We start from the raw sequence: 11381 nt of genomic DNA on the forward strand, positions 1-11381 counted from the left end.
TATGAATAAATTTATTTTACTCTTACGCTACAAGAGTTATTTTAGGAAGACTTTAAAAATATTGTGTTTTAAGAAAATAAAATATTTTATTTAATGTTTTTATTATATTCAAATAGCTATAATTTTACTTTAAACGAGTGTTTTAGACTTCAAAATTTAATTTAAATCATAAAATATGTGTTTCCACTTACATATTACATTTTTTTTGGATTTCGAAATTTCAAAAAAAAAAGACGAAAATGCCCTTGTGAGCTAGAAAATAATATTTTATTGTTTTGAGTTGGAAACAACTTATGTTTTGTTGAAATACGAGATTTAATAACTGTCGCTCACCGGGGAGATGCGGAAGTTGATGCTAAGCCTTGCGGGGTTTCGATCGGCATTCGGGGTAATAAGTGCTTATCGGGACGTCGCGACGGTTGTCACGGGCTCGATGGGAGTTCCGGGTCGTGACATTATCACTGACTTGTAACAAAAATATATAGAGAAAAAAACATGTGAGTCATAAAGACTCCATGAGTGGATACGTAAAGAGGACAAGCTAGGGGATAAGAGTATTTCATAAACATGCACTTATAATTTAATGCCATTCCTAAACCATTTAAACATAAAGTTCATGAAACATGGTGTTTAAACACATTTTAAATAGCATTTGTGTGATAAACAAATTTGCATAACCTCTAGAAACCTTTTTACCTTTGAAAAGCCTTCAACTAAGATAATACATACAATTCTAGAACTCATTTATCAATAGATTAGGGTAATCTATTGATAGATTCGAAGCAAAATGCTTCCTGTTGCATTTTGTCTGCTAGCTACATTTATCGATAAATGATCTATGCGTATAAATAAATAGCCTATGAAACTCTGTTTTCTAGCAAAATTTTTCATTTTTGCCATTCCTTAAGTCCCCTTTCCTCTTAAGACTATCTTTTAAGTCTCATTTCTTTTCACTAAGGACACTCTCATGCCATCATAGAGTATGAATCATAAACAATCCACAAATGAACTTAACATGCAACATATCATAAACATAACAATCATAATCATTCCACTAACATTAAACTCACACATTGTCATGGTTTGACCCCCATCAACCTTAGGCCAGCAATGTAAATCCCCATTGCAACTTGGGTGTTTATGATGCATCATAGGAGTGAAGTTGTCACTTGCACCCTGTGAGAGTGGAATCAATTGCACTTATTGAGTTTTTGTACTCATAGCATGTGGTATATGGAATGTCTTTCACATACATGCTTACTCATCTCATAAGATATATGAAATTTACATCACATACACTCCCCATGGCATTCCTCATGCCTACTCTATTTTCTTATGTAGTATGTAAAACATACATTACATACATAATGTCATGGCATTCGTCATGCTTTTTCAATCACCTCATGTAGTATATGGAATACACATCATATACATGAACATAACATCTTAGATGAATCCTTTAGGTACTTTTGGTACTTTTTGAAATTATTCGAATTCAACTAAATCTAAATTTCTAGCTTAAACCCATTGCTACTCAACCAAATAAATGCTTAAAAACCCATAAATCCTTCATCCTTACTTAGGTGAGCTTAGATGCTTAAGAAAAACAAAAAGTCTTGAACTTTAGCAATCCACAAAAATATCTAGGCATTAAAGCAATTATTTTAGTTCTGGAAATCCAAGACCAAAAGATTTTAAAGCTAAAAATGTCATCTTTTTCCATAAAAACCCAAAACTAAGCTTTAAAATCATAAAAATGTAGTTTTAAGTTAAAAATGTGTTGGGAGACCCTTGGAGTTGAGAGTTTACCTTGCAAATGTGGCTGATGGCTACTAACCCTAAAAAAATATGAGCTATTTATAGTTTTGAGTGTGAAAATACCATTTTACCCTTTTTATTTTTGTAAAAGCGATGAAATGTGTCGATACATTTGGACCATGTATTGATACATTTGGTTCTAGAAAAATTGTATCAATACATGACCATATGTATCAATACATTATGAACATGTATTGATATATTTGAAACAGAATGCGATTTTTGAGACAGATTACTTACAAAACTGCCTAGTTTATTTATATTTAGATTCAATAAAAATATAAAAAAATCTAAAAGAATCAAAATCTAAATTTTGGTTTCAAGAACAAAATTGAAAAAATTCTATTGAAATTAAATTTGCAGCTCCCATTTACCATAGTAAACGTACTCCAAAAATTAAAAAAAAAAATCATTTTTGGTCATCTAAGTTAAGAGAGAGATACAATTTTCAGATGAAGTATTAAGGGATATCATAATCTTGAGTTTGGTAGTTGATTGAATTTTTAAAACAAATTTGTTGATTAATTTTAGATTAGTTTCAGTTTTACTTTGTTAGATTTAATTTTTCTTTTTAATAATTTCAATTTGGTTGTTTGAATATGATTAAGGTGTGTTAAATTTAACAGTTAACATTAGGAATTAATTCAATTATCTTTGGGATCAACACTCTACTTTTCACTATATTGCTTGTGTAATGATATGTGCACTTGCGTGGATGATTCGACAACGAGGGGGAGCTTTTCAAATCTCTCAAAACATTTAGCCTTTCTCATAGCTTTATCAAAGCTTAACATTTCAAATCAAAATACTTCATGATTAAACTTAAAGGGAGTCTTTTTACAAGCAAATTTTGCTTTAAGTTTTATCATATAAAAAACGAGAAGATTGTTAGCCTTACTAGCTTTAAAGTGATTATAGTTTTGAAATAACAAAAACCATTATAAAAATTACATATTTTGAGCTTATGTTCCTCATGTTGAAAACAAGTTAAAAACCACCCATGCATTTGCCTTTGAAATATCCAAGTGTTGTGCATCAATTTGGTTTCAAAATGAAGCAAGCTTGCAAGGATCGATCCCCACTTCACAGAATTCAAATTTGCAACCCAAAGATCAATCCCCACTAGGGAGGGATCAATCTCACTAACCATTAGACATGAAAATGGAAGGAAATAACAACTCTTTTTTGTAGTAATCCAACTCCAACAGCTCTAAATCTTCCCCAAGTGTAAAAAGGACCTCTTGGGCACATTTTTGACAAGAGAAGAATGTTGAAAAGATTCATACACTCAAGCCTCAAGTTCTAGGAAGAAAAAGAAGAAAAAGATAGAGCAATCAAGCTAGAGCTATCAAATACACATCCTTTTTCCAAGCATTCTAGATTTCTTTATGCTACAAATTCCTTGAACTATCACTCCAATTCTTTTGTTATCATCTTTACTATCATTATATCTACCAACCTTGTACTTACTTCGAAAAACCCACCTTCTTTATGTATATTTGCTTCAATCTTGTAAGAAAGAAAAGGGTTATACTTTAGCCTTTAAAAGGTAATGTTTAGAGGTTCTGCTTGATAATTGAAAAGACATAGAGTTTATACATCAGCCTTCAGAAAGTAGTGTTAAGGGATTGTGCTTGATCCTTGAAAAGGCATAGAGTTTCTAACTTAGCCTTAAAAAGTTAGGGAGGTTGTTCTTGATCCTTAAAAAGTATTGTATTGAATTTATTCAATAATGAATTAAACTCCTTAGCTTACTAAAGGATAAGGTGTAGGCACCAAGGAAGGGCCAAAACTTTATAAATCTTTTAAGCATTTTTTGCTTACTCTTTACTCCTTGAATTTGTGTATTTCATTTCACATTAAAGAGTTTAACAAATTTGTTTTAATTGGTCAATCCTTTGATTTACTTCTCAAATTATTGGCACACTTTGATAGAAAAATATGTTTGTAAAAATTGTTTTTAACTAGCCTTCATTGGAAATTTGATTTTGTTAAAAAGAATTTTTGAACATCTAATTGACCACCACCTTTCCACCCCATTCATGGATTTTTCGTCATTATTATTGAACTAACATTTCTAACAATTTCTAAACCTACAAGAAATGTTAGAATGACTTTTGGCTTTTTAGTTGTTAGGAAAGTAGCTAGTAAAAGAGACTAGACAATGAAAAAAAAAAAGTTGATATTGATAACCAAAAGGAAACAAAGAGAAGCGGTAGTGGAGGATCTTGGTGACGAAAATGAAGAGAAGGACAGTGATAGTGAAAGAGGGGCGAAGAGAAGTGAGAAAAATGGTTTTTGTCAGGATCGATTAACAGAGGGTGACGCGGAAGTGGAACTAATAACTCTATTATAGTTATTTTGACACATTTTGGAGGCTTAAATAGCTAGATTTTTGAGATTTTAAATTCGAATTTTAACCTTTTAGGTGTTTTTCTAGTTTAAATTTGATTACATATTGAGTAGTTAATTTAAGTTATTTTAATTTGATTTTATGTTATTTTGTTTTAAATTATTTTAAGAGTATTTATTGTTGATTTCTCTTATTGCTTTTGTAGGAAAGTTGGAAAATTCTCATTTGATGAAAATCTGTGCAAGTATGGTGATGGCTTCATTTGTATATGTTTCGGTATTTTGACCATATCTCTCTATACGGAACTCCAAATAAGGTGATTCTTGAACTACTAGAATGATAAGACAAAGGGATACAACACTTAGGTTTATTACTTCACTTAGTTTTGATTGGATAGTGATCAAAATATTTGTCTAAGTCGAAGCACTGTAGTGGTATGCATGGACTGAACATGATGTAGTTTTTGGAGTATATCTTTCAGTCCAAAAATCCAATTGGAGTGATTCTTGAGTCATTGGAAAGTTAAGAGATAAGGCAAAAACTTTCATGCCTACCACCTTGTCTAGCTCAGATCATATTAAGGTGAAAATTACATTTGAATTTGATAGACTCCTGCATCATTAAAGAACCATGGCCGTGGCATTGAGCTAGAATAGCGCACCATACATTTTCCCAAGGCTAGAGCACCATAGCGCCAAGAAATCATGGTCGCAGTGCTACTGTAGCAAAAATTCAATGCCGAGTGCCGAGTGATTTTCTAAATATAAAAATTTGACTAGAATTTGGAAATTAAATTATTTGGAGCTTATTTAAAGGACCTTTTTCAGAGGTTTTAAAAGAGAGGCAGCAAGCAACTACTAATGAGAAAATGAGCCAAGAACAAAGCAATAAAACAAGAGAATTTGAGAGAGAATTGAGATCATAAAGCTTCAATAATTAGTTTCTTTCTTTACTTTTGTGTTTCTTTTATTTTCTTTGACTTGGATTCATGGCTAAATTTCTTTGGATATTGTTTTTATTAGATATTATGAGCTAAATTATCTTTCTAGGATTGTGGTGGATTTCAACATGTAATCTGAATATTTGTTGCTCTTTTATATACCATGAATGAATATAGTTTTGCTTATTTAAATCTGTTCTTAATGCTTTTGATTGCTTGGCCAACAATTAATTGATTTGTGAATCTAATTGAGACTCGACAAAGAGATTTTAGATTGGACTAAAGTTTAAATAGTGTATGTTCATGCCATTTAGGTGATCTGATTTATGATTCGGGTAAACTTACGTCAATTGCCATACATAGCTAAATAAGAACACTAGCTTAATAAACCTTATTTAATTAATTTCTATAGACATATAGTAACCTAATTAAGTTAAGTATTTGTGCAATCATCTCGACTAAGACTTGTACATAGCTTTGAATTCTAGGTTAGTAAAGTCACGCATGAATGTAAATAATAAGAGAAGCTGGTATCAAATGAAGTGTTGAATGAACTAATAATCCTAGGTTTTAATCTATTGGTTTTTCCAAGTAATTTTAATTTCTGTTAATTAACTTAGTGCTTGTTTTAATTTTTTTAATTAATTTTCTAAAAATTTTAGTTACTTAAACAAGATTAATTTGTCATAAATTTTAGTACTTAGTAAAGATTTAGGAATAAATCTCCGTGAGAACAATACTCTACTTTATCACTAAATTACTTGTTCGATATGTATCCTTAAATGTGCAAAATCGACAACAGGAACAACAATGAAGCGACTGTTTGCATTAAAGAAAGGAGTGAGGAAGAGAGGAAGAGAGAGAATGGAAAAACTTTAAATAAAGGGTTAGTTTTGAATTGCATTAAGGCAATAATTTTTAAAATTAATATAGGACAATTTTGTTGAATAAAATTTTTATGTTATTCCCGTAAGGCCAAAATAACCATTGCCCTCGTTTGGTAATAGCTATTTCAACCTCTCATGAAATGGTTGTCAATGGCCATTTCGCGAACCAAACAATGCCTTACAGAGTCATAAGGAATAGTGAAGAATGGCTATTCATTCCCCCCACCAAATACGTTATTAGAATTTGGCCAATCAAAATATAACTCAATTAAAATAATTTAGTACCCGTTTGGCCTGGTTTATTTTTAGCTTATCTACTGCTTAAAAGTAGAAGCTGGTCCAAACAGGATTTCATAAAAAGCTCTTAAAAAAATAGCATTTTTTTTAAAGAATAAAATCTTTAAGAAAAGAGCTTTAAAAAAAAGCTCTAATTAAGAGCTTTCTCTTCTCTTTTTTTTTTTTAAAAAAAACACGCCAGCTTATTAGGAGAGTTATTTTTTTCCAAAAAATCCTCTCTCAAAAAATACTCCCTCCCTCTCTCTCTATTGATCTCTCTCTCCTCTCTCCCTTTCTGCAAATCAAGGTTTTTTTTATTCTTACAAAAATTAAGAGGAACGAAAACCAAAAAATCATAACTGCATTCTCTCTTTATTATTTGATATTCTTCAATTTATCATTTGATATGATAATTATGTGATATTTGTTTGCTCCTAACTTTTTTTTTATGTGTATAATATTTATTGATTATGATTGAAATAAGTCACATAGGTCAACAGTTGTTGAAATATATTAGATGAAAATTGACTTCCAAACCCTGGATGATATTTTTTTTCATTCCTTTTTGTCACAAAGTTGATACTGTTAGACATGATCAGATAGCTTGATCCAAATCTTTAATCTCTTTCAAATTATTTTATGTTTATTCTCTTTTATTTCAGTTTTAAGCCAGGTTTCAGTATTCCATAAAAAAAATTACAATTTGTTAAGGATTCAGTTGGCCAAGTGATTTTTCTTTCTTTTTAAAATTGTATAATTATTATGAATAAATATGGAAGAATTTTTTTGAGAGGTTTCCTCAAAAAAAAAAAGAAAATTATAAGGGTTCTGAAATTCATTAAAAGTTGCAAAATTTATGTCAAAATTTAGTGGAACCGTTGTGGTTTAAGTTTAAGCTCTTCCAACATTGTTGTTTGGATAGAAAATATACTTCTTGGTAGCTAATTATAGTTTCCTAAATATGAGCGTGACTGGCTGAATACTCGATTAAAACGAGAAGTTGGCATGTGAGTTTCATTGGTGGATGTGTTTCAATAGACTATAAGTGAAGTGTATTGAAGGGGGTGGGGGCTCTTCAAATTTTGTTTCCCTTTGTTTTGTTGTTGCTTTTATTTTCCTGTTTTTGGCTCTTTATTAATTTCTGCTACTAATTTCGTTTTGTTTTCAGAGCAAACTCTTTGGAAATTTTATAAAGTCTGTTCAAGAGGACGTTGGATAAAGGTATGTTTGTAAAGTTTCATTTATGCTATGCGAGAAACTATGCCTGCATGTTTTCTACCTTCAATAAAAGATTATTGACACATTTCCTTAACATTTTGTTTGCTAATTCTGGATGATCTAATTTCAAAACTTGTTGACATCTATTATTGGAATTCCATTGGCTCAAATTTCATTTGGATATGTGTTCAAAATAGTATTGCTGTAGCCTGTAAAATTTCACTGTGTAATTCAGATTTTGGGCAAACCTAGAGGCAGGTATCTTTCTTTACTGGGTGGTCATTCCTATTAAACTATCGAGATTTTTTTGAATAGTAAAGGAAGTATATTTCCATTACTTTTTCTGTGCATCTCATAAGAGTTTCCTATTGAACAAAGGTTACAAATCTGTCTAAAATACCAAGTGGTTAAAAGAAAAGAATGCACATTCTGACTCTAGAGCCAAATCAATATTACAAAATGGAAACAGCTACAACAGAAATTAAAATGCATACCCCCTGCCTGCCTGCCTGCTTGCTTGCTTTCCTTTCTTTCCTATTCTCCCTATCCTTTTTGCTCTTAATCTCTCCTAATCCTAATTTCTATTCTTTTCCTTCAACCTAATGTACATGTTAGCCTACCTGTCATTGTATTTACATTTACCATCGCTGCCAACTGCCTCTGCCGCTGTAACTTTTCCTTCCACTATTACTCAGTCTCCGTACGCCACCTTTCCACTCTTCAACATCATAATCATCATCTTCATCTCCACCAGTCATGTGAATTGCTTTCCCTCCTCTCCTGGGATTTAGGTGCTCCCTTTTGATGTTTGCTGTGAAAATTGAGTAATCAATACTATCTTCCCTCAATGCGTTTTTAAATTCCTGATATCTCTACACCAAATCTTGATAAGTGCAAGGCAAGTTGGTCAATCATCTGGCTTTAAATAATAAACATAAGAATGATGTGTACACAAATTGTGATGCAGAAGACACAAGTTAAAACAATTTCCTGTGGCAGACGTGAAATATAATGACACTAGCAAAAATAGGTAAGTATATCTGTTGTGTCAACACCTCATTTTTACCTTGCAAGAATTAACTGCTAGTTAGGATCGTTTGTCCCATGCCCAGTAGGACTCCATCTGATGGCATATATCTCCTGCAGAAAAGTTATTCAATCTTTGTCCTAAAAATTACAAATAAATGCACCCAGAAATATATATCGAAAAATTAAAGGCTCAAAAATACCTTAGAATGCTCCCTCAAGTCATGTACATACTTATCCTGCTTCATACACAATATCTGCCCAAAAAATTTCTATTAGTTTAAACCTAAAAAAAAGTAAACAAATGAACACTAATACATAAAGGACTTAAAACCGATAGAAACAAAGCTATAACATTCCAGAAAGCTGGCATATTGTTTTAAAATTAAAATTTTTCAAAAGGAAGAGAAACCAACCAACATGCTATCAAAACACAAATTTATATTTCATGCAATGAAAGATGTATGTTAACTAATAATAAAAAGGTACTACATAAAACCTTTTCAGTAACATTAACTCTCCTAATAAACTTGAATGTTCTGCCTCTTGAGAACGCCCCCAGGGATTATAGGTTCATTTAGAGAAAATGCCTGGCATCTTTGATCATTGAACTATCGAGATTAACTTTAACTAAACCAAATTAGGTGCAAGTTGAATCAAATTTCATCAGAAAATTTAATATGGATCAGTTGATGACATCCCATGTATGTATATTAGCCTCTTTTCTCAATTTCTTTTACTATGAGTGATTGATGGATGAAAAAAAAAAAGTAACACTACAACTATTTTTTTTTTTTTTGCTTTTCAATTTGATTTTTTGGAATTTATTGCAATATAGGGAATAGCAGCATTCATTTTCTAAATTCTGTTGATTGCATCATAAATTTGGGTGTCTTATTGTTTGAGTGATGACGCAATATTTATTGCTTTTATGTCGTGTTGTAGTTTATGGCTAGTCAAGAAATGCCTCAACTTAATTTTGAAATTTCAGATAAACCAAAACATAATGCAAAGTGGGATTTGGTCACTACTAAAATCTTACTTCAAGTTTGTACGGATGAGATTCGTAAGTGTGGAAAACCAAGAATTTCATTTAAAGCTAAAATATGGAAAGTTGTAGTATAAGAATTTAATACTCGTGCTAATAAAAACTATACCCAAAAGCAATTGAAAAATAGACTGGATAGTTTAAGGAATGAATAGACTTTATGGAAACAATTGAAGGGCAAAGAAACAGGTTTTGGGTTGGAACCATGACTGGGAAGCCAAAATAAAAGTAAGTATTTTAAATTTTATATATTTCATCTACTATAAATTATTTTGCATATGTACCTTGTTTAAAAGTTTCTTCTTTTTTTTTTTTTTTATGTTTGTGTAGGTCAATCCAAAATATGCCAAATTTCGATATCAAGGGTTGGAACATGCTGATGAATTGGAATTTATATTTGGAGATACAGTAGCCACTAGTCAAAATGCATGAACACCAACGATGGGTATACCAATTGAAGATAATACCAAATCTACAAATCTAACTCTGTTACAAGACAGTGTTGAATTTGATACTGAAGAATTCAATTGTGATGAAGATGACGACCCTATAGTTAACGCTCAAATGAAGAGGAAAAAAATGGTGTCAGAAGAAATGGGAAAAAAAGTGGCAAAGGGTAAGGCAAAAACTGGGACTGCAACAAGCTTGCAAAGAACATTGGAACGATTGTGCGAGGCAACAGAAAGTCATAATGCAGCTGAAAGTGCTGGAATTTCAATGTCATCACAAGCCATAAGACAGTATAATATTCTAGAGTGTGTTCGAGCAATGAAATCTCTACAAAATGAGGGAAGATTGAGCGTAGATGAATTTAATTTTGCACTACAATTGACTAAAAAGGAAAAAAATAGACACATTTTCATTTCTTTGCCAAATTTAAGTGATAAGCTAAATTGGATTCAATATGAGCATAATCTATCAAAAAATTGTGGTGTGACTAGTTGATTAGTTTAAGATTTGATTTGTTTATTTTAGGTTGATGTTGAACTTTAAACTACTTTCTTTTTGTATTTGTGTTACTTGTTATGTTTAATTAAATTGGTGTTTGAAAGAATTTGCCATTATCCATGTTATATTTATTTGAACTATTATTTGTACTATTTGATTGTGTTTCAAATAATATTTGTTTTTTTAATTGATATACCTGGATTTCTACTTATGTATTTTAATATTGTTAAACAGATGTCTTCTAATGAAGTCAAAGCATCAATACAAGTTGTAAAGAGAAGAAAATGTGCAAGGTTTTATCAAAACATGTATGGAGGAGTTGTTATTGCAATTATATATCACATGAAATACTTAATGAAAAAATGAAATAGATTCAATTATTCTGATGGATGAAATTGGGTATGTGAAACTTTACAAACTCCAAGTGAAAGTTATAGAATGTTCAGGATGGAATCACATACTGTATTGCAACTTACAGATACATTGATAAATAAAGGATGGTTCCATCCATCTAAAACATGACGGCATTAGAGGCGGTTGCTATGTTTCTTTGGACTTGTGCACACAACGAAACAAATCGTACTGTCCAAAAAAAATTTGAAAAATCGGGAGAGACCGTAAGTAGGAAGTTTGGTAAAGTATTAGATAGTTTATGTTTACTGGCCAATGAAATCATCAAGGCTGCAGATTTTCAACTTACAGAAGCTCCATCCAAAATTAAAAATGATCGTAGATATTGGCCTTATTTTCAAGGGTGCATTGGTGCTATAAATGGATCACATGTTCTTGCTATTCCTCCTGCAAATGATCAAATTCGTTTTATTGGTCGGAAGGGATATCCAACACACAATATCATGTTAATGTGTA

The 11381-nt window shown here is 31.2% G+C and overlaps 2 long non-coding RNA genes across 2 annotated transcripts; one reads left to right on the plus strand and one right to left on the minus strand.

The window, feature by feature from the left end:
• Window positions 4390-11025, plus strand: LOC108662995. The gene is made up of 3 exons (XR_001928921.1): window positions 4390-4487; window positions 7443-7495; window positions 10749-11025. It is a non-coding gene; the product is annotated as an uncharacterized LOC108662995 (long non-coding RNA).
• LOC108662996 lies at window positions 8156-9782 on the minus strand. Its single transcript, XR_001928922.1, has 2 exons — window positions 8722-9782; window positions 8156-8632 (listed from the first exon to the last, which is right to left on the minus strand). It is a non-coding gene; the product is annotated as an uncharacterized LOC108662996 (long non-coding RNA).

This window comes from Theobroma cacao, chromosome 8 (assembly GCF_000208745.1).
Source record: "Theobroma cacao cultivar B97-61/B2 chromosome 8, Criollo_cocoa_genome_V2, whole genome shotgun sequence".
Taxonomy (NCBI): Eukaryota; Viridiplantae; Streptophyta; class Magnoliopsida; order Malvales; family Malvaceae; genus Theobroma; species Theobroma cacao.